At 38.8% G+C, this 23,923-nt stretch overlaps 1 protein-coding gene across 1 annotated transcript in view; it reads right to left on the bottom strand.

Annotated features, from left to right (window-relative positions):
- The window catches only part of SLC25A22 (solute carrier family 25 member 22), a 202,772-nt gene extending 181,037 nt beyond the window's left edge, over positions 1-21,735 (bottom strand). The window contains exon 1 of the mRNA XM_053720217.1: positions 21,687-21,735. The gene's annotated coding sequence lies outside the window, so the exon portion shown is untranslated. The remainder of the gene's footprint in view (positions 1-21,686) is intronic.
- Positions 21,736-23,923: the final 2,188 nt, after the last annotated feature.

Below are 23,923 nucleotides of genomic sequence, written 5' to 3'. Positions count from 1 at the left end.
TTTTACAGTGGAGTTTTAGCAGCAGTGAAACTGTGTAGCTCAGCCATTATTGTACATTCCTAGCAGTAAGATTGTTATACTTGTCCAGACTCTCTGTGCACACATGCTTGTGTTTCTGTACAGATGTTTATTAATTCTTGATGTTCAAAGGAATATTTCTTATAGTTCCCTGAAGGGACAGAGAGAAACCATCTGTTCAGTTTTATTAGAACAGGTAGTAGTTACACAATATGAAATTAATATAAATTGCAGACTGCTGCCTGGGTCCAAATATCAACTTTATATCCAGTAATAGAACCTAAGGACGCATGTAAAAAGGATCTCAATCTCTATTAAAAAGGATTTCCATTTGACGTGTATTAAAGGGATGTTCCGGTCAAAATTTAAATGCACATAGATGAATCTTTGAACAGAAACATAATTACAATATACATGTATTAGCAAAAATGCTTCTAGTAAAAGTTATCACTGGTTTAGTGTTAACATTTTTCTCTGCACGTGCATGTGAAGCATAGCTAGATATTCTCAGTGCACCAGCCTTTTTAAATACTGCAGCTGGACAGAACGCTAGTGGGGCTTGTTTCATGTTTGCAATTAACAAATTGAGTCATTACCAGATGGTACAAGCACTTTAGGCTCTCTATGTTTAAAATGCTGGTGCACAGTGCATACTTAAATACACTTTTGAAACAGCTATAGATTTTATTAGAAGCATTTTTGCTAATACATGTATATTTCAAAAATGCTTTTATTCAAAACTGAAATGCACCCGTGTGGATTTTAATTTTGGCTGGGATGGCCTTTTAATGTGAACATTTTAACGACAGTGGCTCTAACTGCAAATGTATTGGGTATATCAGTAACATACCATCTGGGTGGCAACCTTATATCATGGAGACCCATTTTTTCAAGTACTTACCAACATCTTCTTCATTTCCCAATGTACTAATCTCTTAATGGGCCAGTAAACCTAAAAAACATAATTTATGCTTACCCGATAAATTTATTTCTCTTGTAGTGTATCCAGTCCACGGATCATCCATTACTTATGGAATATATTCTCCTTCCCAACAGGAAGCTGCAAGAGTCCACCCACAGCAAAGCTGCTATATAGCTCCTCCCCTAACTGCCATATTCAGTCATTCGACCGAAAACATGCAGAGAAAGGAAAAACCATAGGGTGCAGTGGTGACTGTAGTTCAAATGAAAAAATTACCTGCCTTAAAGTGACAGGGCGGGCCGTGGACTGGATACACTACAAGAGAAATAAATTTATCGGGTAAGCATAAATTATGTTTTCTCTTGTTAAGTGTATCCAGTCCACGGATCATCCATTACTTATGGAATACCAATACCAAAGCTAAAGTACACGGATGATGGGAGGGACAAGGCAGGTACTTAAACGGAAGTTACCACTGCCTGTAAAAAACCCTTTCTCCCAAAAATAGCCTCCGAAGAAGCAAGGTATGAAATTTGTTAAATTTGAAAAGTATGAAGCGGCAGACCAAGACTCCGTCTTGTAAATCTGTTCAACAGAAGCCACATTTAAAAAAGGCCCAAGTGAAAACCACAGCTCTAGTAGAATGAGCTGTAATCCCTTCAGGAGGCTGCTGTCCAGCAGTCTCATAAGCTAAATGAATTATGCTTTTTAACCAAAAAGACAGAGAGGCTGCTGAAGTCTTTTGACCTCTCCTCTGTCCAGAATAGACAACAAACAAGGTGAACGTTTGATGAAAACTGTAGTAGCTTGTAAGTAAAACTTTAAAGCACAAACCACGTCCAATATTGTGTAATAGACGTTCCTTCTTTGAGGAAGGATTAGGATACAAGCATGGAACAACTATCTCTTGAGTGATGTACTTGTTAGATACCACCTTAGGAAAAAACCCAGGTTGGTACGCAGGACTACCTTATCCGTACGAAGGACCAGATAAGGAGAATCACATTGTAACACAGATAACTTGGAGACCTCTACGAGTCGAGGAATTAGCTACCCAAAAGGAACTTTCCAAGATAAAGATTGATATCTATGGAACAAAAAGGTTCAAACGGAACTTCTTGAAGAACCTTAAGAATCAGGTTTAAGCTCCATGGCGGAGCAACAGTTTTTAAACACAGGCTTGGATCTAACCAAAGCCTGACCAAATGCCTGAACGTCTAGAATACCTGCCAGACGCTTGTGCAAAAAAATAGACAGAGTAAAAATCTGTCCCCTTTTAAGGAATTAGCTGACAACCCTTTTCTCAAAAACATCTTGGAGAAAAGATAATATCCTGGGAATCCAGACTTTACTCCATGAGTAACCCTTGGATTCATAACAATCAGATATTTACACCATATCTATGTTCAATTTTCCTAGAGCCAGGCTTTCATGTCTGTATTAAGGTATCAATGACTGACTCGGAGAAGCCATGCTTTGATAACATCAAGCGTTCAGTCTCCAGGCAGTCCATCTCAGATTGATTCTATTTAGATGGTTGAAAGGACCCTGAGGTAGAGGGACCTGTCTCAGAAGCAGAGACTGTGATGGAAAGGATGACATGTCCACCAGATCTGCATACCAGGTCCTGCGTGGCTACGCAGGCGCTGTCAAAAACACCAAAGCCCTCTCCTGCTTGGTCTTGACCTCCGGAGGAAATCCCACTCCCCCGGAAGAAAAGTCTGACGACTTAGAAAATCCACCTCCCAGTTCTCAACACCTGGGATATGGATAGCTGATAGACAAGAGTGAGTCTCTGTCCAGTGAATTATTGTAAGACTTCTAACATCGCTAGGGAACTTCTGTTCCCACTTGATGGCTGATGTAAGCCACAGTCGTGTATATTGTCTGACTGAGTATGATGTACCTCAGAGTTGCTAACTGAGGCCAAGTCTGAAGAGCATGGAATATCACTCCCAGTTCCAGAATATTTATTAGAAGGAGGGTCTCCTCCTAAGTCCACTATCCCTGAGCCTTCAGGGAGTTCCAGACTGCATCCCAACCTAAAAGGCTGGCATCTATTGTAACAATTGTCCCATCTGACCTGCGGAAGGTCATACCCTTGGACAGATGGACCCGACATAGTCACCAGAGAAGAGAATCTCTGGTCTCTTGGTCCAGGTTTAACAGGGGGACAAATCTGTGTAATCCCCGTTCCTCTGACTGAGCATGCATAGTTGCAGCGGTCTGAAATGTAGACGTGCAAACGGTACTATGTCCCTTGCCGCTACCATTAAGCCGATTTCATTCATGTACTGAGCCACCGAAGGGCGCGGATGGGATGAAAAAAAAAAAAAAAAAAAAAAAAACACGGCAGAAATTTAGAAACTTTGACAACCTGGACTCCGTCAGGTAAATTTTCATTTATACAGAATCTATCAGAGTCCCTAGGAGGGAAACCCTTGAGATTGGGGATAGAGAACTCTTTCCTTGTTCACTTTCCACCCATGTGATCTCAGAAATGCCATTACTACGTCCGTATGAGACTGGGCAATTTGGATGTTTGACGCTTGTATCAGGATGTCGTCTAAATAAGGGGCCACTTCTATGCCCCGACCGCCAAAGCGACCCCAGAACCTCCATAAAGATTCTTGGGGCTGTAGATATCCCAAAGGAAAGAGCTACAAACTGGTAATGCCTGTCTAGAAAGGCAAACCTGAAAAACGATGGTGATCTTTATGCATCACAATGTGAGGATAAGCATCCTTCAAATCCATTGTAGTCCTCTATTGACTCTCCTGGATCATAGTTAAGATGGTACGAATAGTTTCCATCTTAAATGACGGAATTCTGAGGAATTTGTTTAAGATCTTTAGATCCAAAATAGGTCTGAAGGTTCCCTCTCCTTGGGAACCACAAACAGATTTGAGTAAAAACTCCGTCCCTGTTCCTCTCTTGGAACTGGATGGATCTCGTACACAATGTAAGAATGCCTCCTTCTTTATCTGGTTTGCAGATAATTGTGAAAGGCGAAATCTCCCCTTTTTTGGGGGGGGAATCTTTGAAATCCAGAAGATATCTCTGGGATATAAATTCCAATGCCTAGGGATCCTGGGCATCTCTTGCCCACGCCTGGGCGAAGAATGAAAGTCTGCCCCCTATAGGATCCGTTACCGGATAGGGGTCCGTTCCTTCATGCTGCCTTAGAGGCAGCAGCATGCTCCTTGGCCTGCTTATCTTTGTTCCAGGTCCGATTGTCTCCAGACCGCCTTGGACTGAGCAAAAATTCCCTCTTGTTTTGCCTTAGAGGAAGAGGATGCTACACCTGCCCTGAAGTTTTTAAAAGGCACGAAAATTAGACCTTTTTTTTTTTTTTGCCCTTGATTTGGACCTATCCTGAGGAAGGGCATGACCTTTTCCTCCAGTGATATAAGCAATAATCTCCTTCAAACCAGGCCCGAATAGGGTCTGCCCCTTGAAGGGAAGTTAAGTAGCTTATTTATTAAAGTCACGACAGCTGACCATGATATAAGCCATAGCGCTCTGCGCGCCAGTATAGTAAAAAAACAGAATTCTTACCCGTTAGTCTAGTCAAATGAACAAGGCATCAGAAAACAAAGGAATTGGCTAGCATAAGCTTGTCAAATATATTCATCCAATGGAGTCGCTTAACTGTAAAGCCTCATCAAGAGACTCAACCCAGAACGCCGCAGCAGCAGTGACAGAAGCAATGTATGGAAAGAGGAGATGTATCCCAGCGCCAACTAAACCTTATGTGCCCGAGTCGGTGGTACCTAGCTACCACCAAGTGTGAACAGAAATGCAAAGGGTATACTCAGGCGCCAGCAATACGGAGGCTAAGGTTAAAATACGAATTTATTACTATATTATTACAATTATTACAACTGCATGGATCCACGCTAAAATGCTAAAAACAATGATCTAAAAGTCTAAAAACAATCTATCTCTATAGTGAGGAACTGACTGTTATGGAGTTACCCTATACAGTACAGTATGTCCCAGTGGGTTACCAAAGAGACAGATAAAAAACAACAATAAGTACAATAGGAAAAAAATTACAATAATTACATGAAAATAAGTACATGAAAATAAATATAAGAAGAAGATGTGTTTGGAAAATGATGGTTCAATGGATGATGTCCAAGTGAGTTGGTGAGAAATTCTACTCTTAGTGGTGAGTGTCCGTGTAAAAAATGTAAAGAAGGAAATCCCAATGTGAAAAAGTATAATCAGTGAAAAAAATGATGATAAGTGCGGTGTCCTGGGAAATTCAAAAAAAATCAAGATCACTATTAAAAACAATGTTATAAACAATATTAAAAAACAATCCTGTGAGTGTCTCAAAGTGTTTAATGAAAAAATGAAAAAATCCTGTGAGTGTCCAAAAAAATCATATAAGTATCCAAAAGAAATCCAATGATAATCTGTTTATTCTGTGCTGTCCAGTGTGAAAGAAGGCTCAGTGTATAAAAATAGGCTCAGTGTATAAAAATAATCAATACACCAAAAATAATGCTCCAAAAATTAAACAACAGAAAAAACCTGCAAGGAAAGAAACAAGACACAATGTGTAAAAACTTCACAATAAAATCCTCCTAATGGAATAGAGCTTACCAGGTCTACGCGTTTCGGCCTCTCATAGGCCTTTATCAAGACTCTTGATAAAGGCCTTGATAAAGAGTCTTGATAAAGGCCTATGAGAGGCCGAAACGCGTAGACCTGGTAAGCTCTATTCCATTAGGAGGATTTTATTGTGAAGTTTTTACACATTGTGTCTTGTTTCTTTCCTTGCAGGTTTTTTCTGTTGTTTAATTTTTGGAGCATTATTTTTGGTGTATTGATTATTTTTATACACTGAGCCTATTTTTATACACTGAGCCTTCTTTCACACTGGACAGCACAGAATAAACAGATTATCATTGGATTTCTTTTGGATACTTATATGATTTTTTTGGACACTCACAGGATTTTTTCATTTTTTCATCAAACACTTTGAGACACTCACAGGATTGTTTTTTAATATTGTTTATAACATTGTTTTTAATAGTGATCTTGATTTTTTTTGAATTTCCCAGGACACCGCACTTATCATCATTTTTTTTCACTGATTATACTTTTTCACATTGGGATTTCCTTCTTTACATTTTTTACACGGACACTCACCACTAAGAGTAGAATTTCTCACCAACTCACTTGGACATCATCCATTGAACCATCATTTTCCAAACACATCTTCTTCTTATATTTATTTTCATGTACTTATTTTCATGTAATTATTGTAATTTTTTTCCTATTGTACTTATTGTTGTTTTTTATCTGTCTCTTTGGTAACCCACTGGGACATACTGTACTGTATAGGGTAACTCCATAACAGTCAGTTCCTCACTATAGAGATAGATTGTTTTTAGACTTTTAGATCATTGTTTTTAGCATTTTAGCGTGGATCCATGCAGTTGTAATAATTGTAATAATATAGTAATAAATTCGTATTTTAACCTTAGCCTCCGTATTGCTGGCGCCTGAGTATACCCTTTACAGAAGCAATGTATGCAAGGGGCTGCAGGATAAAACCCTGTTGAATAAACATTTTTTATCCATTGGATCTAAAAAGCACAACTGTCCTCGTCAGAGGTAGTGGTACGCTTAGCTAGAGTAGAAACTCTTCTCTCCACCTTAGGAACTGTCTGCCAGAAGTCCCGTGTGGTGGTAACTATTAGAAAACATTCTTCTAAAAAATAGGAGGGGAAGAGAACGGCAGGCCTGGTCTATCCCATTCCTTATTAAAAAAAATTTAGTAAACCTCTTTAGGTATTGGAAAAACATCAGTACACACCGGCACTGCATATTATTTATCCAGTCTACACAATTTCTCTGGCCCTGCGATTGTACACATTCATTCAGAGAAGCCAAAGCCTCCCTGAGCAACAAGTGGAGGTTCTCAAGCATAAATTTTAAATGTAGAAATATCAGAATCAGGTTAAATCATCTTCCCTGAGTTAAAAAAAAAAAAATCACCCACAGACTAAGCATATTGTGAGGTAGTATCATACATGGTTCTAAAAGCGTCTGTATGCTCTGTATCTACCCCCAGAGCTAACTGCTTTCCTTTAATTTCAGGTAGTCTGACTAATACTGCTGCCAGAATATTATTCACCACCTTTGCCATGTCTTGTAAAATAAACGCTATGGGCGCCCTTGATGTACTTGGCGCCATTTGAGCGTGAGTCCCTGAAGCGGGAGTCGAAGGGTCTGACACGTGGGGAGAGTTAGTCGACATAACTTTCCCCTCGACAGAATCCCCTGGTAAAAGAAATGCTATGGGTGCCCTTGATGTACTTGGCGCCATTTGAGCGTGAGTCCCTAAAGCGGGAGTCAAAAGGTCTGACACGTGGGGAGAGTTAGTCGGCATAACTACCCCCACGACAGAATCCTCTGGTGATAATGTTTTTAAAGACAAAAAATGATCTTTATTGTTTAACATGAAATCAGTACATCTGGTACACATTCTAAGATGGGGTTCCACCATGGCTTTAAAACATAATGAACACAGAGCTTCCTCTATGTCAGACATGTTAGAACAGACTAATAATGAGACTAGTAAGCTTGGAAAACACTTTAAATCAAGTTAACAAGCAAATATATAAAACGTTACTGTGCCTTTAAGAGAAACAAATTTTGTCAAAATTTGAAAAACAGTAAAAAAAAAGGCAGTAAAACAAACAAAATTTTTACAGTACATGTAATAAGGTAACAGAGCATTGCACCCACTTGCAAATGGATGATTAACCCCTTAATGCAAAAAAACAGATCAAAAAATTGACATAGACGTTTTTAAAAACAGACACAACAAACTGCCACAGCCAACAGTGGGAAGCTTCAGTTAACTGTTTCTATGCAAAATTTAAGCCAGCCATGTGGAAAAAACTTAGGCCCCAATAAGTTTTATCACCAAACATATGTTAAAAAACTATTAAACATGCCAGCAAACGTTTTAAAACACATTTTTTACAAGAGTATGTATCTCTATTAATAAGCCTGATACCAGTCGCTATCGCTGCATTTAAGGCTTTACTTAAATTACTTCGGTATCAGCAGTATTTTCTTAGTCAATTCCATTCCTAGAAAAATATTTTACTGCACATACCTTATCTGCAGGAAAACCTGCACGCCATTCCCCCTCTGAAGTACCTCACTCCTCAGAATGTGTGAGAACAGCAAATGGATCTTAGTTACGTCTGCTAAGATCATAGAAAAACGCAGGCAGATTCTTCTTCCAAATACTGCCTGAGATAAACAGCACACTCCGGTGCCATTTAAAAATAACAAACTTTTGATTGAAGAATAAACTAAGTAGAAAGCACCACAGACTCTCACGACCTCCTATCTATGTTGAGGCTTGCAAGAGAATGACTGAATATGGCAGTTAGGGGAGGAGCTATATAGCAGCTTTGCTGTGGGTGGACTCTTGCAGCTTCCTGTTGGGAAGGAGAATATATTCCATAAGTAATGGATGATCCGTGGACTGGATACACTTAACAAGAGAAAAGAATGTTATATAATTCTGCACATAGTGCAATATTATATAACATTATATTAGCAGCAGCTTTATGTAATCTAATATTGCCTGTACATTTTTATTAAAAAAGACTTTTTCAGACCCGCTCTCTGTGCTCTTCTGAGCGGTCTGTTTTTTACACAGAGCACATCTGGCCAGCTGTCTAGTCACAGCCCGGTCCAACCGCGCCATTACTCTCAGTGCAGCTCGTTCCTGCTCTGTCTGATAGCGGGAGCGAGCTGCACTGAGTGTAATGGCCCGGTCGGGCCGGGCTGTGACTAGACAGCTGGCCAGATGCGCTCTGTGATAAGCGGGTCTGAAAAACAGTCTTTTTTTAATAAAAATGTACAGGCAATACTAGATTGCATAAAGCTGCTGCTAATATAATGTTATATAATTCTGCACTATGTGCAGAATTATATAACATTATTTTTTAGGTTTACTGGCCCCTTAAGAATGTTTTCCTCCCTGAGCTGCCTTTATAGATTTGACAGCTGCCCAGGGTCAGCTGCATATTCATCAGGTCTTCCTTCTGCTACCTACTGCATTTTGCTACAATTTTCCTGGCCACATATGCATCAACACCAGCAGAAATATATATATATCATATAACAGTGGCTAGGAGGATACAATATGCAGGTGATGGCTAGCAGGATACAATATACAGGTGATGGCTAGCAGGATACAATATGCAGGTGATGGATAGAAGGATACAATATGCAGGTGATGGCTAGCAGGATACAATATACAGGTGATGGCTAGCAGGATGCAATATGCAGGTGATGCTAGCAGGATGCAATATGCAGGTAATGGCTAGCAGAACATGATTACCAGATGATAGCTAGCAGAATATGATGTGCAGATGATAGCTAGCAGGACACAATATGCAGGTGATAACCAGCAGAATATGATGTGCAGATGGTGGCTAGCAGTATACAATATGCAGGTGATGACCAGCAGAATATGATGTGCAGGTGATGGCTAGCAGTATACAATATGCAGGTGATGGCTAGCAGAATATGATATGCAGATGATGGCTAGCAGGACACAATATGCAGGTGATGACTAGCAGGACACAATATGCAGGTGATGACCAGCAGAATATGATGTGCAGACCTTAGCTAGGCAACATTATCATAAAAATAAAGACAATTTCTAAGGTTCAAGCCTTCTCCAAATGTGTTGAAGAACATCTCAATTAAAATGTGATTATGTGAAAAACATAATTTATGTAAGAACTTACCTGATAAATTCATTTCTTTCATATTGGCAAGAGTCCATGAGCTAGTGACATATGGGATATACAATCCTACCAGGAGGGGCAAAGTTTCCCAAACCTCAAAATGCCTATAAATACACCCCTCACCACACCCACAATTCAGTTTAACGAATAGCCAAGCAGTGGGGTGATAAAAAAAGGAGTAGAAAGCATCAACAAAGGAAATTTGGAAATAATTGTGCTTTATACTAAAAATCATAACCACCATAAAAAGGGTGGGCCTCATGGACTCTTGCCAATATGAAAGAAACGAATTTATCAGGTAAGTTCTTACATAAATTATGTTTTCTTTCATTTAATTGGCAAGAGTCCATGAGCTAGAGACATATGGGATATCAATACCCAAGATGTGGAGTCTTCCACTCAAGAGTCACTAGAGAGGGAGGGAATAAAAATAAAAACAGCCATATTTCGCTGAAAAAATTAATCCACAACCCAAAAAAATTAATTTATTTTCATTCTTGAAAGAAAAAACTTAAATCAAAAAGCAGAAGAATCAAACTGAAACAGCTGCCTGAAGAACTTTTCTACCAAAAACTGCTTCCAAAGAAGCAAATACATCAAAACGGTAGAATTTAGTAAATGTATGCAAAGAGGACCAAGTTGCTGCTTTGCAAATCTGATCAACTGAAGCTTCATTCTTAAAAGCCCACGAAGTGGAGACTGATCTAGTAGAATGAGCTGTAATTCTCTGAGGCGGGGCCTGACCCGACTTCAAATAAGCTTGATGAATCAAAAGTTTCAACCAAGAAGCCAAGGAAATAGCAGAAGCCTTCTGACCTTTCCTAGGACCAGAAAATAAAACAAATAGACTGGAAGTCTTCCTGAAATCTTTAGTAGCTTCCACATAATATTTCAAAGCTCTTACCACATCCAAAGAATGTAAGGATCTCTCCAAAGAATTCTTAGGATTAGGACACAAGGAAGGGACAACAATTTCTCTACTAATGTTGTTAGAATTCACAACCTTAGGTAAAAATTGAAAAGAAGTCTGCAAAACTGCCTTATCCTGATGAAAAATCAGAAAAGGAGACTCACAAGAAAGAGCAGATAGCTCAGAAACTCTTCTAGCAGAAGAGATAGCCAAAAGGAACAACACTTTCCAAGAAAGTAGTTTAATGTCCAAAGAATGCATAGGCTCAAATGGAGGAGCCTGTAAAGCCTTCAGAACCAAATTAAGACTCCAAGGAGGAGAAATTGATTTAATGACAGGCTTAATACGAACTAAAGCCTGTACAAAACAGTGAATATCAGGAAGTATAGCAATCTTTCTGTGAAATAAAACAGAAAGAGCTGAGATTTGTCCTTTCAAGGAACTTGCAGACAAACCCTTATCCAAACCATCCTGAAGGAACTGTAAAATTCTAGGAATTCTAAAAGAATGCCAGGAGAATTTCTGAAAAGAACACCAAACTCTATAATAAATCTTCCTAGAGACAGATTTACGAGCTTGTAACATAGTATTAATCACTGAGTCAGAGAAACCTCTATGACTTAGAACTCAGCGTTCAATTTCCATACCTTCAAATTTAATGATTTGAGATCCTGATGGAAAAACGGACCTTGAGATAGTAGGTCCGGCCGTAACGGAAGTGGCCAAGGCGGGCAACTGGACATCCGAACCAGATCCGCATACCAAAACCTGTGTGGCGATGCTGGAGCCACCAGCAACACAAAAGACTGTTCCATGATGATTTTGGAGATCACTCTTGGAAGGAGAACTAGAGGCGGGAAGATGTAAGCAGGTTGATAACACCAAGGAAGTGTCAGCGCATCCACTGCTTCCGCCTGAACATCCCTGGACCTGGACAGGTATCTGGGAAGTTTCTTGTTTAGATGAGAGGCCATGAGATCTATCTCTGGAAGCCCCCACATCTGAACAATCTGAGAAAACACATCTGGATGGAGAGACCACTCCCCTGGATGTAAAGTCTGGCGGCTGAGATAATCCGCCTCCCAATTGTCTACGCCTGGGATATGCACCGCAGAGATTAGACAGGAGCTGGATTCCGCCCAGGCAAGTATCCGAGATATTTCTTTCATAGCTTGGGGACTGTGAGTCCCACCCTGATGATTGACATAAGCCACAGTTGTGATATTGTCTGTCTGAAAACAAATGAACGGTTCTCTCTTTAGCAAAGACCAGAACTGAAGAGCCCTGAGAATTTCACAGAGTTCTAAGATATTTATTGGTTATCTCGCCTCTTGAGATTTCCAAACCCCTTGTGCTGTCAGAGATCCCCAAACAGCTCCCAAGAAGCCCCTTGAACCAAACGATGGTGATCTATCCACCATGTCAGAGAGTGTCGTACACTGGGATTCAAGGATATTAATTGTGATATCTTTGTATAATCCCTGCACCATTGATTCAGCATACAAAGCTGTAGAGGTCTCATGTGAAAACGAGCAAAGGGGATCGCGTCCGATGCTGCAGTCATGAGACCTAAAACTTCCATGCACATAGCCACTGAAGGGAATGACTGAGACTGAAGGAGCCGGCATGCTGCGACCAATTTTAAACGTCTCTTGTCTGTTAGAGACAGAGTCATGGACACTGAATCTATCTGGAAGCCTAAAAAGGTGACCCTTGTCTGAGGAATCAAGAAACATTTTGGTAAATTGATCCTCCAACCATGTTTCCAAAGAAACAACACTAGTTGATTTGTGTGAGATTCTGCAGTATGTAATGACTGAGCTAGTACCAAGATATCGTCCAAATAAGGAAACACCGCAATACCCTGTTCTCTGATTACAGATAGTAGGGCACCCAGAACCTTTGAAAAGATTCTTGGAGCTGTTGCTAGGCCAAATGGAAGAGCAACAAATTGGTAATGCTTGTCTAGAAAAGAAAATCTCAGAAACTGAAAGTGTTCTGGATGAATCGGAATATGAAGGTATGCATCCTGCAAGTCTATTGTGGACATATAATGTCCTCGCTGAACAAAAGGCAGAATAGTCCTTATAGCCACCATCTTGAAAGTTGGTACTCTTACATAACGATTCAAAATTTTTAGATCCAGAACTGGTCTGAATAAATTTTCTTTCTTTGGTACAATGAATAGGTTTGAATAAAACCCCAAACCTTGTTCCTGAGGAGGAACTGGCATGATTACCCCTGAAGACTCCAGATCTGAAACACACTTCAGAAAAGCCTGAGCTTTTACTGGATTTACAGGGATGCGTGAGAGAAAAAATCTTCTCACAGGAGATCTTACTTTGAATCCTATTCGATACCCTTGAGAGACAATGCTCTGAATCCAATGATTTTATCCAAAAATCCTTGAAAAAACTTAATCTGCCCCCTACCAACTGAGCTGGCATGAGGGCCGCACCTTCATGCGGATTTAGGGGCTGACTTTGGTTTCCTAAATGGCTTGGATTTATTCCAATTTGAGGAAGGCTTCCAATTGGAAGCAGATTCCTTGGGTGAAGGATTGAGTTTTTGTTCTTTATTCTGACGAAAGGAACGAAAACGGTTAGAAGCCTTAGATTTACCCTTAGGTTTTTTATCCTGAGGCAAAAAAATTCCTTTTCCCCCAGTGATAGTTGAAATAATAGAATCCAACTGAGAACCAAATAAATTATTACCTTGGAAAGAAAGAGATAGTAATCTAGATTTAGATGTCATATCAGCATTCCAAGATTTAAGCCACAAAGCTCTTCTAGCTAAAACAGCTAAAGACATGGATCTAACATCAATTTTGATAATATCAAAAATTACATCACAAATAAAATGATTAGCATGTTGCAGTAAACGAACAACACTAGATATGTCAGAATCCAATTCGTGTTGCGCCAAATTTTCCAACCAGAAAGTTGATGCAGCCGCAACATCAGCCAAAGAAATAGCAGGTCTGAGAAGATGACCTGAATATAAATAGGCCTTCCTTAGATAAGATTCAAGCTTCCTATCTAAAGGATCCTTAAAGGAAGTGCTATCTTCCATAGGAATAGTGGTACGTTTAGCAAGAGTAGAAATAGCCCCATCAACTTTGGGGACTTTTTCCCAAAACTCTCTAGATTTTGCTGGTAAAGGATACAATTTTTTAAACCTTGAAGAAGGAATAAAAGAAGTACCTGGCTTATTCCATTACCTAGAAATCATATCAGAAATAGCCTCAGGAATGGGAAAAACCCCTGGGGAAACCACAGGAGGTTTAAAAACAGCATTTAAACGTTTATTAGACTGAACGTCAATAGGACTGGTTACCTCAATATCCAAAGTAATTAACACTTCTTTTAATAAAAAACGCATATACTCTATTTTAAATAAATAAGTAGATTTGTCAGTGTCAATGTCTGAGGAAGGATCTTCTGTTTCAGATAGATCCTCATCAGAAGACGATGAATTATTATGTTGTTGGTCATTTGAAATTTCATCAGTTAAATGAGAAGTTTTAAAAGACCTTTTACTTTTATTAGAAGGTGGAAATGCAGACAAAGCTTTCATAATAGAATCAGAAACAAATTCTTTAAAATTTACAGGTATATCATGCACATTAGACGTTGAAGGAACTGCAACTGGCAATGTACTATTACTGATGGAAACACTATCTGCATGTAAAAGTTTATCATGACAACTATTACAAATAACATTCAGTGGAATAATTTCTACAACTTTACAACAAATGCACTTAGCTTTGGTAGAACCGATGTCAGGCAGCAATGCTCCAGCAGAAACTTCTGAGGCAGGATCAGATTGGGACATCTTGCACAATGTAAGAGAAAAAACAGCATATAAAGCAAAATTATCTATTTCCTTATATGACAGTTTCAGGAATGGGGAAAAATGCAAACAAACAAGGGGTATTGAAATAATGAAAAAAAATTGGCGCCAAGTATGACGCACAACGTAACGTAAAGTCTTTTTTGTCGCCAAAAATGACCGGAAATGACACACTTGCATCACTAATGACGCCGCCGTGTGAAAGGTCTCGGCGTCACGTATGACGCCGGAAATGACGAAGTTGCGTCATAAACTTACTTTTTCGCGCCAAAATTTTTTTCGTGCTAAGAATGACGCAATAAAATTTAGCATTTGACGCACCCGCGGGCCTAATACCCGCAATTACAAGAAGTAGTCAATTGAAAAAAGACTAAACCCCAGGTAAGAAATACATTTCTTAAAAATGTTTTCATTCCCAAATATGAAACTGACAGTCTGCAGAAGGAAATACATGAACCTGACTCATGGCAAATATAAGTACAATACATATATTTAGAACTTTATATAAATGCATAAAGTGCCAAACCATAGCTGAGAATGTCTTAAGTAATGAAAATATACTTACCAAAAGACACCCATCCACATGAAGCAGATAGCCAAACCAGTACTAAAACAGTTATTAGTAGAGGTAATGGTAAATTGAGAGTATATTGTCGATCTGAAAAGGGAGGTAGGAGATGAATTTCTACGACCGATAACAGAGAACCTATGAAATAGACCCCCGTTAGGGAAATCATTGTATTCAAATAAGTGATACTCCCTTCACGTCCCTCTGACATTCGCTGTACTCTGAGAGGAATCGGGCTTCAACAATACTGAGAAGCGCATATTAACGTAGAAATCTTAGCACAAACTTACTTCACCACCTCCATAGGAGGCAAAGTTTGTAAAACTGAATTGTGGGTGTGGTGAGGGGTGTATTTATAGGCATTTTGAGGTTTGGGAAACTTTGCCCCTCCTGGTAGGATTGTATATCCCATATGTCACTAGCTCATGGACTCTTGCCAATTACATGAAATAAATATTATTGAATATAAAGTTAAGTTTGTATTTACTTAAAATAAAAAGGCACCAAGCCCTCTATGAACAAGGTTCCATTGTTGCTTTTCTACCTGTTTGCAGTATTAAGTTAAAAAACAGAGGTACACTAATTAGATTTATAGATTTTTGGGTCTCCTAGATTTCTGTTTTCTTACTGATTCTCTATGTTGGACTTATATTTCTTATATATTGAAGCAATATCAGCAGATATGGACTCTTCTATCATTTATTGTCAAGTTCTCAATCTTAGTAACTTGTTATGTCTTGTTTTTATTATCTGTATTTCTGATTCTATCAATAAAGTTCTTTAAAAAAAATGCAGACATGAAGAGAAATCATGGGGGAGTCACTGAACATTTCCAGCTTGAATACATTGGTAAGAAAAGGAAAAGCTACATGCATTAATTTTAATGGGCAGGGTACTGAATGCCCATCCAAGGTACAATCCAATTCTAAGTGCATAGCTTTCTAATGTCCTTAAAACGAATGACTAAATTGCTGGATTTCATGTAATTTAAAAACAATAGCAACAGCTATTTAATTGTAGGGACTACTAGTTTCATAGCTGAGTGACATATATACATATATGCAAATTTAGTTCAATCTACCTTTTCTTTATCCAATATGGTTGCAAAGAATCTGTTGCTTGTGATTATTCAATACAGCAGGGCTGGCCAACAGGCAGCCCTTTGGCCACATATGGCACTCTCTATTAGTTTGTGTGGTTCCTGGGAAAAAGCAAAACTAAGAATGTGTGCCATAGTTTTTGTGGCCCCAAGAAAAACTGAAACTAAAAACGTGTGTTTTGGGGAATTCTCCTGCTTCCTTTTCTTGGTATCCTTTGTTGGAGAGCAGCCTTAAGAGCAGCAATGCACTGCTTGGAGCTAGCTGAATACACCTGGTTAACCAATAACAGTAGAAAGTTGTTTAAAAGTGCATGCTCTATCTGAATCATGAAAACTAAGTTTGGACTTTACTGGCCATTTAAAGAAGGAAGCAACAGATACCTTGTAATGAACTATGACCTTATATATTTAATAGAGAAATGTTGTCCTTAGCTATACACCTTGACCTATGAGACCCGTCCCAGTGTAGGAGTTAGTTAACATGCAAAGAACAAAAGATTCAAGATCAGATCATTAATTTTGCTTGCGTTTAAAGAATCTTGCTTGTTGTTACTGGGTTAATTCATGCACAGTGCAGTGGGGGGTAATGCACAGTTATAGTTAGATTTAATCAATTTGAAATACCTTTTTTCTGCCAGAAGCTCCGGTGTTTTCCTGGAATTGTGGTAATAAGGCCCGCCCCATTCTCACCACAGTGCAGGCTCAGTTTCTTGCACAGTAGTAGTGGGGGTGAAGCAGAATCAGATTAAGACACTAGCGGGCCCTAGGAAAGATACCATATTTAGCCCCCTACACCCACACAAACATTCTGCTGCATTCCCTAACTCTCCACACCTCCTTCCCACACATTTCCGACAATATAATTACACAAACATTGCATCTTGACGGGAAAAAGGAATATAGATTTGGGCTGCAGTGGGTATTATGCAGTTTATTTCTTGCTATGAGACAGGCAATAGACCTCTAGGTTTAGCTGTCTAACCATGTAATAGGGCTACGACTATGGTAGGAACCTTGTGTTTAATTCAGGTTTTGGTTTGGAGTGACCTTTGTAGATGGCAACTTTTTGCAATAGTAGATCTGAAAATCTTTTGATCTCCAAAGTTTTTTAGCTTGTTTTTTGAAGAAAGTCGTGCCATTGTTTCCTTATTTTAATATCACTTGCAATATTAGTGATGCCATTGTTGTCATAATAGAGATTTTGTTCTGCTCAAACTCTTATAGATTATTCACTCTAAAACTGCAGTATAAGGAAAACCAGAAATCCAAACCAGATATAAAGAAAATATATTGACCATTAGTCCTTTAAAAAATCCTTTTACCATTGCTTCTTTTTCCAAGTGTGTTTTTATATTTTTATTTTGCTATGTTTGGCTCAACTATATACTCAAATTATATGTAACTAAAGTCTCTCATAGTATAATAAGAATACTCAGTGATGCTATGCTTGTTGGTCATTCTCCCTTCCATCATATTATTCCTACATAACAGTGGCTGAATTATTAAAATATTAATAAGCTTTACCAAGCTTTCAAAGTGACTTTATACTGGAACAGAGGAAGAATGACACGTGTGCCAACAATAAACTCTTTCCTGTCCATCAAGTCAATGTAAAAACAGTTTAAAATATGTTTAATAGGTTTAAATAATATTCAAATGAATTATCTTATTTTTTTTATTTTTTTTTTGCCCCTTTGTTTTTTTTTCAGCCAGGGGATCCTCTCTATCTCAGTGTTACTTCTGGCTAATGTCCTGTTTCAACTATTACGAGATACAAGCATTTCCCACAGGCTCAGGGAACAGACCTGGACTGCCATCCTCCAAACAGTGACTGGGCAAACTGCTAACAGCAGCCCTCTGGCTTAGCCCAGTTGCATTAGTAGTGGAATTGTACCTCTTACCCTCTAATTGATACCATACTTATTTAAAAGAGCCCTGGAAAGTACTATTTAAATGATCTGCACAGACACCCATATACATAGTTCTACAGTATACTATCTCACTGAGTAACAGTATCATGTAACTCCACCATGTCTCACGTGAATTATTACAAATTGTAACTTTTTTATAGCCAATTTAAAGGAGCATAAATCTACTAGAAAGCGTATTTTTGACTTAACATCCCATCCTGCTTGTTTAGCTAGTTATCATTATGTAAAAACATGCATAAAAGTAGTATCAGTCAGTGGCTACAGGAGGTCTCTAAGGGCTTCTCCTCCCTATGACTACAGGTTCTCACAAGAGAACCTGCAGTCACGATTTATCAACCTTAGGTGGAGAATTTCAATCTCCCCGGTCTCGTCCGAACGGGGAGATTGACAGACCCTGCATGCGTGTGATTGGCTGTGCGTGGGCAAGGGGCGGGATTGCACACAAGTGCAAAATAGTGCTCGTGTGCAATGTTAAATTCCTGGCAGCGGATTGCTACCCACCAAAGGAGAGCTAGGGCAGACAGAGGCGAATATGGACGCCCCTGTCCGGCCTTGATTGATAAAGCCCGAAGAACCTGATTCTGTAATTCTCTCTGGTCTGGCGAGATTATCTATGAAGCTTTGAGATTATCTAACAAGTCTCAACAGTGCAGCAAGGTCGCTTACATTTTTTTTAGAAAGGCAGATTTTAGATTGAGAGCTGTTTATCTCACCAAGGGCCAAATGACTAAAAAAACTAATTGGCGTGGACAGAAACCATGCAAAGGGGTAGATTTAACAAGCAGCAAATGCTGCTTTCTACCCCTGAAGTTTCAGGTTCCGTCTGAAACTTAAGTTAAGAAGAAGCAGTCGTAAAACTGCTGCTCCTTATCTTGTCTGCCACCTTTTAGGTGGTGAACTGCAATCACCCCAATCCGAAATGATCGGGGTGATTGACACCTCCTGCTAGCGGACGATTGGCCGCAAATGTGCAGGGGGCGGCATTGCACAAGCATTTCACAAGAAATGCTTGTGCAGTATTAAATGCAGACAACATATGCTGTCGTTATTTAGCAATGTCGGGCGGACATGATTCGCTACAGCAAATCAAGTCCACCCGGCATTTGATAAATTGACCCCAAAGCCTTTGTTTTGTTTTTTAGCATTATATTGTCATGTATGTGTCTCTTCACAACCAGAACACTGCATAGCGAGATAAAATAGCTATCAAGCTAAATTTTTCCTCCCTAATATTTTTTGAAGGACTTTGCAGTACTGACTAGACTTCTTAGCTAATCTCGCAAAAGAGCAGAAATCTTTTGATCTTTGGGTCTAGGTGAAGTCTTAGATATGAAGAAGAGACACCTACATTACAATACAATGCCCCCCCAAAAAAAACATAATCTCTCTCCATGATGGCGAGTTTTTTTATAATCTGGTGCTAAGGGAGAGCCAAGCACGACCATTTCATAATTTTATTTTTTTATTATTATTAACTAAGATTCGCTGAGCAATTAAAAAAATAGCGCTCAGTCAAAAAATAAATTATTCTGATATAAGATTTATTTTGTTCTTTTATGTTTGTCTACTTCTGCATATAATCTGTGTATGTGTGTGTATATATATATAATAATATATATACTGTATATGTGTGTGTGTGTATGTATATATATATATATATATATGTGTGTGTGTATATATATATCCTGTTACTTGTCTATCCATTTGCCATCTTCAGGTATAATATAATTTAACAGGACACTAACATTAATCTGTGTATGTGTATATATATATATATATATATATATATATACTGTATATGTGTGTGTGTATATATCCTGTTACATGTCTATCCATTTGCCATTTCAAGGTACAATATAATGTAACAGATCACTAACATTAAAGTGAATGTAAATTTTAATGCTAAAGTGTCCGGTTTTTAAAAATTCGATTAAAAACAGGGGCACTTTAATTCATCAAAATTTACATTTCACTCGTGTTGTGAAAAAATACTTACCTTTTAAACTTGACAGCAGCTCCAGCTTCCTCCGGCCGTCGCAAGCCATTTCTGTGGAGGTCATCCTCCAATAGCGGCTTCCCCCCCGGGGGAATTCGTGTCTGATTCAATGCCGTGATTGGAGTAAGACGGATTAATCATTTTAGACCCAGGAAGAGGCTTTGCGATGGGTGGAGGAAGCTGGAGCTGTTGTCAAGATTAAAAGGTAATTTTTTTTTCACAGCACAAGTGAAATATAAATTTTGATGAATTAAAGTGCCCCTGTTTTTAATCAAATTTTTAAAAACCGGGCACTTTAGCATCAAAATTTACATTCACTTTAATCTGTATATGTGTGTGTATATATCCTGTTACATGTCTATCTATTTGCCATCTTAAGGTACAATATAATGTACCAGGACGCTAACATTAATCTGTGTATGTGTGTATATATATATATATATATATATATATATATATATATATACTGTATATGCGTGTGTGTATATCCTGTTACATGTCTATCTATTTGACATCTTAAGGTACAATATAATGTACCAGGACACTAACATTAATCTGTGTATGTGTGTATATATATATATATATATATATATATATACTGTATATGCGTGTGTGTATATCCTGTTACATGTCTATCCATTTGACATCTTAAGGTACAATATAATGTAACAGGACACTAACATTAATCCGTTTTATGATGTGTAACAAAATTAGCAGATTGCTCTGTTTACCAGAAGAAAATTATTTAGAATTTCAAATTCATATACAAACACAAATCTACTCTGGGATGTTTTTAGATGAGTAATGGAAACAGGCACTATTGTTTGTCTACCACCGGTGATACTCCTGAGACCCAGCAATAAAGTGTACGTTGCTATACAGATACTCCCAAGCAGGTGCGGTATTCTGCAGATCAGATTTGATATAGCACTGGATTAAAGGAAAGGATACAGATTTGTAGATGTAATATTTTACAGATATTTTTTATAATGGGTGAAGATAAGAGTAGATTTGGAAATGAGAACTAAAATGCTCTGCACATTAATTGTCAGAAGATCAAAGATATTTAATGTAAGATATACACAGACATCTTACACAGGGATAATGATGATTTATGATACATTCTAGGGCACATTGGTGTAACACTGCATATTAAAGTAAGTGTGTCTATATATATATAGATAGATATATAGATAGATAGATAGACAGACAGATAGATCACATATGTATGCTCTGCAAATTAGTAAAATAAACGGAATACACATAAATGGTACACTTTACACCAGCATAATATTAGCTAAAGACACTTTCAAAGCACAAAGGGACAATTCTCTGCACATGTGAGTAATGCTCTGCGGATTATTGAGGTTAAGCAGTGCACAATTACATTTTTCTGTACACATATGTAGCTGTAATTACCCTGTATGACAGCAATGAGAGGGTTAAGGGGATTTAAATATTGCTCATGAATTAATAAAGCAGCTGCAGTACGGAGCATCACAGAGCTGTCCCACACACAGCAATATGTACACTACCCCAGCCCCATGCCCACACACTACCCCAGCCCCAGATCCATGCCTGTCATATCTTACCTACTGTGACACCCGGGCTCAGCTCCTGTCACTGGGATGTAGCTCGAATCTGCTGCCTGCTCTGGAGGAGGAGAGAGATGAGTAGAAGGGAGTCTGAGAAAGAGGGAGGAGAGAGATACAGGATGAGGGGGGTGATGTGAGAGCAGAAAGAGAAACCCTGCTGCCCCGCCCCCTACAGGAGAGAGAGACAAAGTAAAGGCTGAGAGGGGACAAGGCCTGAGAGGGACACAGAGAGGGGCATAGCACAGAACAGGGAAATGGACTGTGAGGGCTGGGTAGTTGGTGTATGTGCTTTTAAACGAGAAGTGTAGAAACATATCTGAGAGACAGGGCAGCAATGAGGTAGTTCTGAAAAGAGGGAGGATTATGTTAAAGGGACATTTTCATGCAATATTATAATGCTCACATTTACTAGAGCATTTTCATTCTTAGTCAAATGTCCTTTAGTAATTGTGTTTTTTACCGTTGCAAAGGAATTAAGCACATAATTATGCCACAACTTCTGAGGGGGTGGAAAAATTGTTTAAAATTGCATGTTCTATCTGAATAATTAACACTCAAGGGACACTCAAGTCAAAATGAAACTGATGATTCAGATAAAACAGCAATTTTAAACAACTTTCCAATTTACTTCCATTAAAGGGATACTAACTCCAAATTTGTTCTTTCATGATTCGGATAGAGCATGCAATTTTAAGCAACTTTCTAATTTACTTCTATTATCATTTTTTGTTTGTTCTCATGTTATCTTGATTTGAAAAAGCAATAATGAAAGGATAGGAGCCAGCCCACTTTTAGTTCAGCACTTGGGTAGCGCTTGCTAATTGGTTTGCTACATTTAGCCACAAATCAGCAAGTGCTACCCAGGTGCTGAACAAAAATATGGGCTGGCTCTAAAGCTTACAGTACTGCTTTTTCAAATCAAGATAGCATGAGAACAAAGACAAATTGATGATAGGAGTAAATTAGAAAGGTGCTTAAAATCTCATGCTCTATCTGAATCATGAAAGAAAAAAAAAATGGGTTTAGTGTCCCTTTAACAAAATGTGCACCGTCTTTTTATATTTACACTTTTTGAGTCGCCAGCTCCTACTGAGCATGTGCAATAATTCATAAAATATACGTATATGCATTTGTGATTGGCTGATGGCTGTCACATGATACAGTGGGAGTGGAAATAGACATTGGGGCCTATCTATCAAGCTCCGAATGGAGCTCGATGCCCCGTGTTTCTGGCGAGTCTTCAGACTCGCCAGCAACAGCAGTTATGAAGCAGTGGTCACAAAGACCGCTGCTCCATAACCTGTCCGCCTGCTCTGAGCAGGTGGACAGACATCGCCGAAAATCAACCCTGATCGAGTACGATCGGGTTGATTGACACCCCCCTGCTGGCGGCCCATTGGCCGGGAGTCTGCAGGAGGCGGCGTTGCACCAGCAGCTCTTGTGAGCTGCTGGTGCAATGCGGATCAAGTCCGCCAGACTTTGATAAATTAAGTTCATTATGCAAATCTACAGTATTTACTGGTCCTGTGTGTTTAAAGGGACAGTAAAGTTAAAATATAAAGTTTACTGTGGAACAAAATATTGTTTCCACCTTGGCAAGGAATGGTGACTGGCACAAATATGCCACTATTGATTGGCTCACAGGCAATGTAAATACATGGCCACTCCTGAGTGAATTTTAAAGTGATAGTAAAGTTTCCGATAAAAAAAACAGGATATGAAAGTGTGAGTAGTTCATTGTTGCATATGGCTCACTTTAATATGTCAAAACACATTTTTAAGCATTATATTTTTTTTGTCAAGCAGTCAGTACTGCCAATGGGAAGAGTACTGCACACTCTTGACATGTATAAAATTACCAAAAATTAGTAAATCGATTTCAATTATCGTATTACATTTGTTTAAAAGTTGCTTCATTTTAAATTGTGAATTGAACTTTTTATTTAACATTTTATAATAAACTAGTGTTAAAGCCCGTGTACATGGGCCAAAATGTGTAAGGAAAGAAATATACCTCTTAGGAGGCATTGTGCACTTTTATCTCGAGCGTAGCTGCCCAACTCCCCCCCCCCCTCTCTCTCATTTACTCACCTCTCCCTCCAAGAACCTTTCCCTACCGTCTGATCCCCCCATCCACTCGGATCCCCTCTCTCTCATCCCCCTCCCTGCTACTCTCAGCATTTTTTTTTCTGCAGTGCAGCAGTCCCACCCACTCCTGCCCCCCTCCAGCGCTG

The sequence above is a fragment of the Bombina bombina genome, chromosome 7 (assembly GCF_027579735.1).
Source record: "Bombina bombina isolate aBomBom1 chromosome 7, aBomBom1.pri, whole genome shotgun sequence".
NCBI lineage: Eukaryota > Metazoa > Chordata > Amphibia > Anura > Bombinatoridae > Bombina > Bombina bombina.
This window is presented reverse-complemented; position numbering and strand designations above follow the sequence as displayed.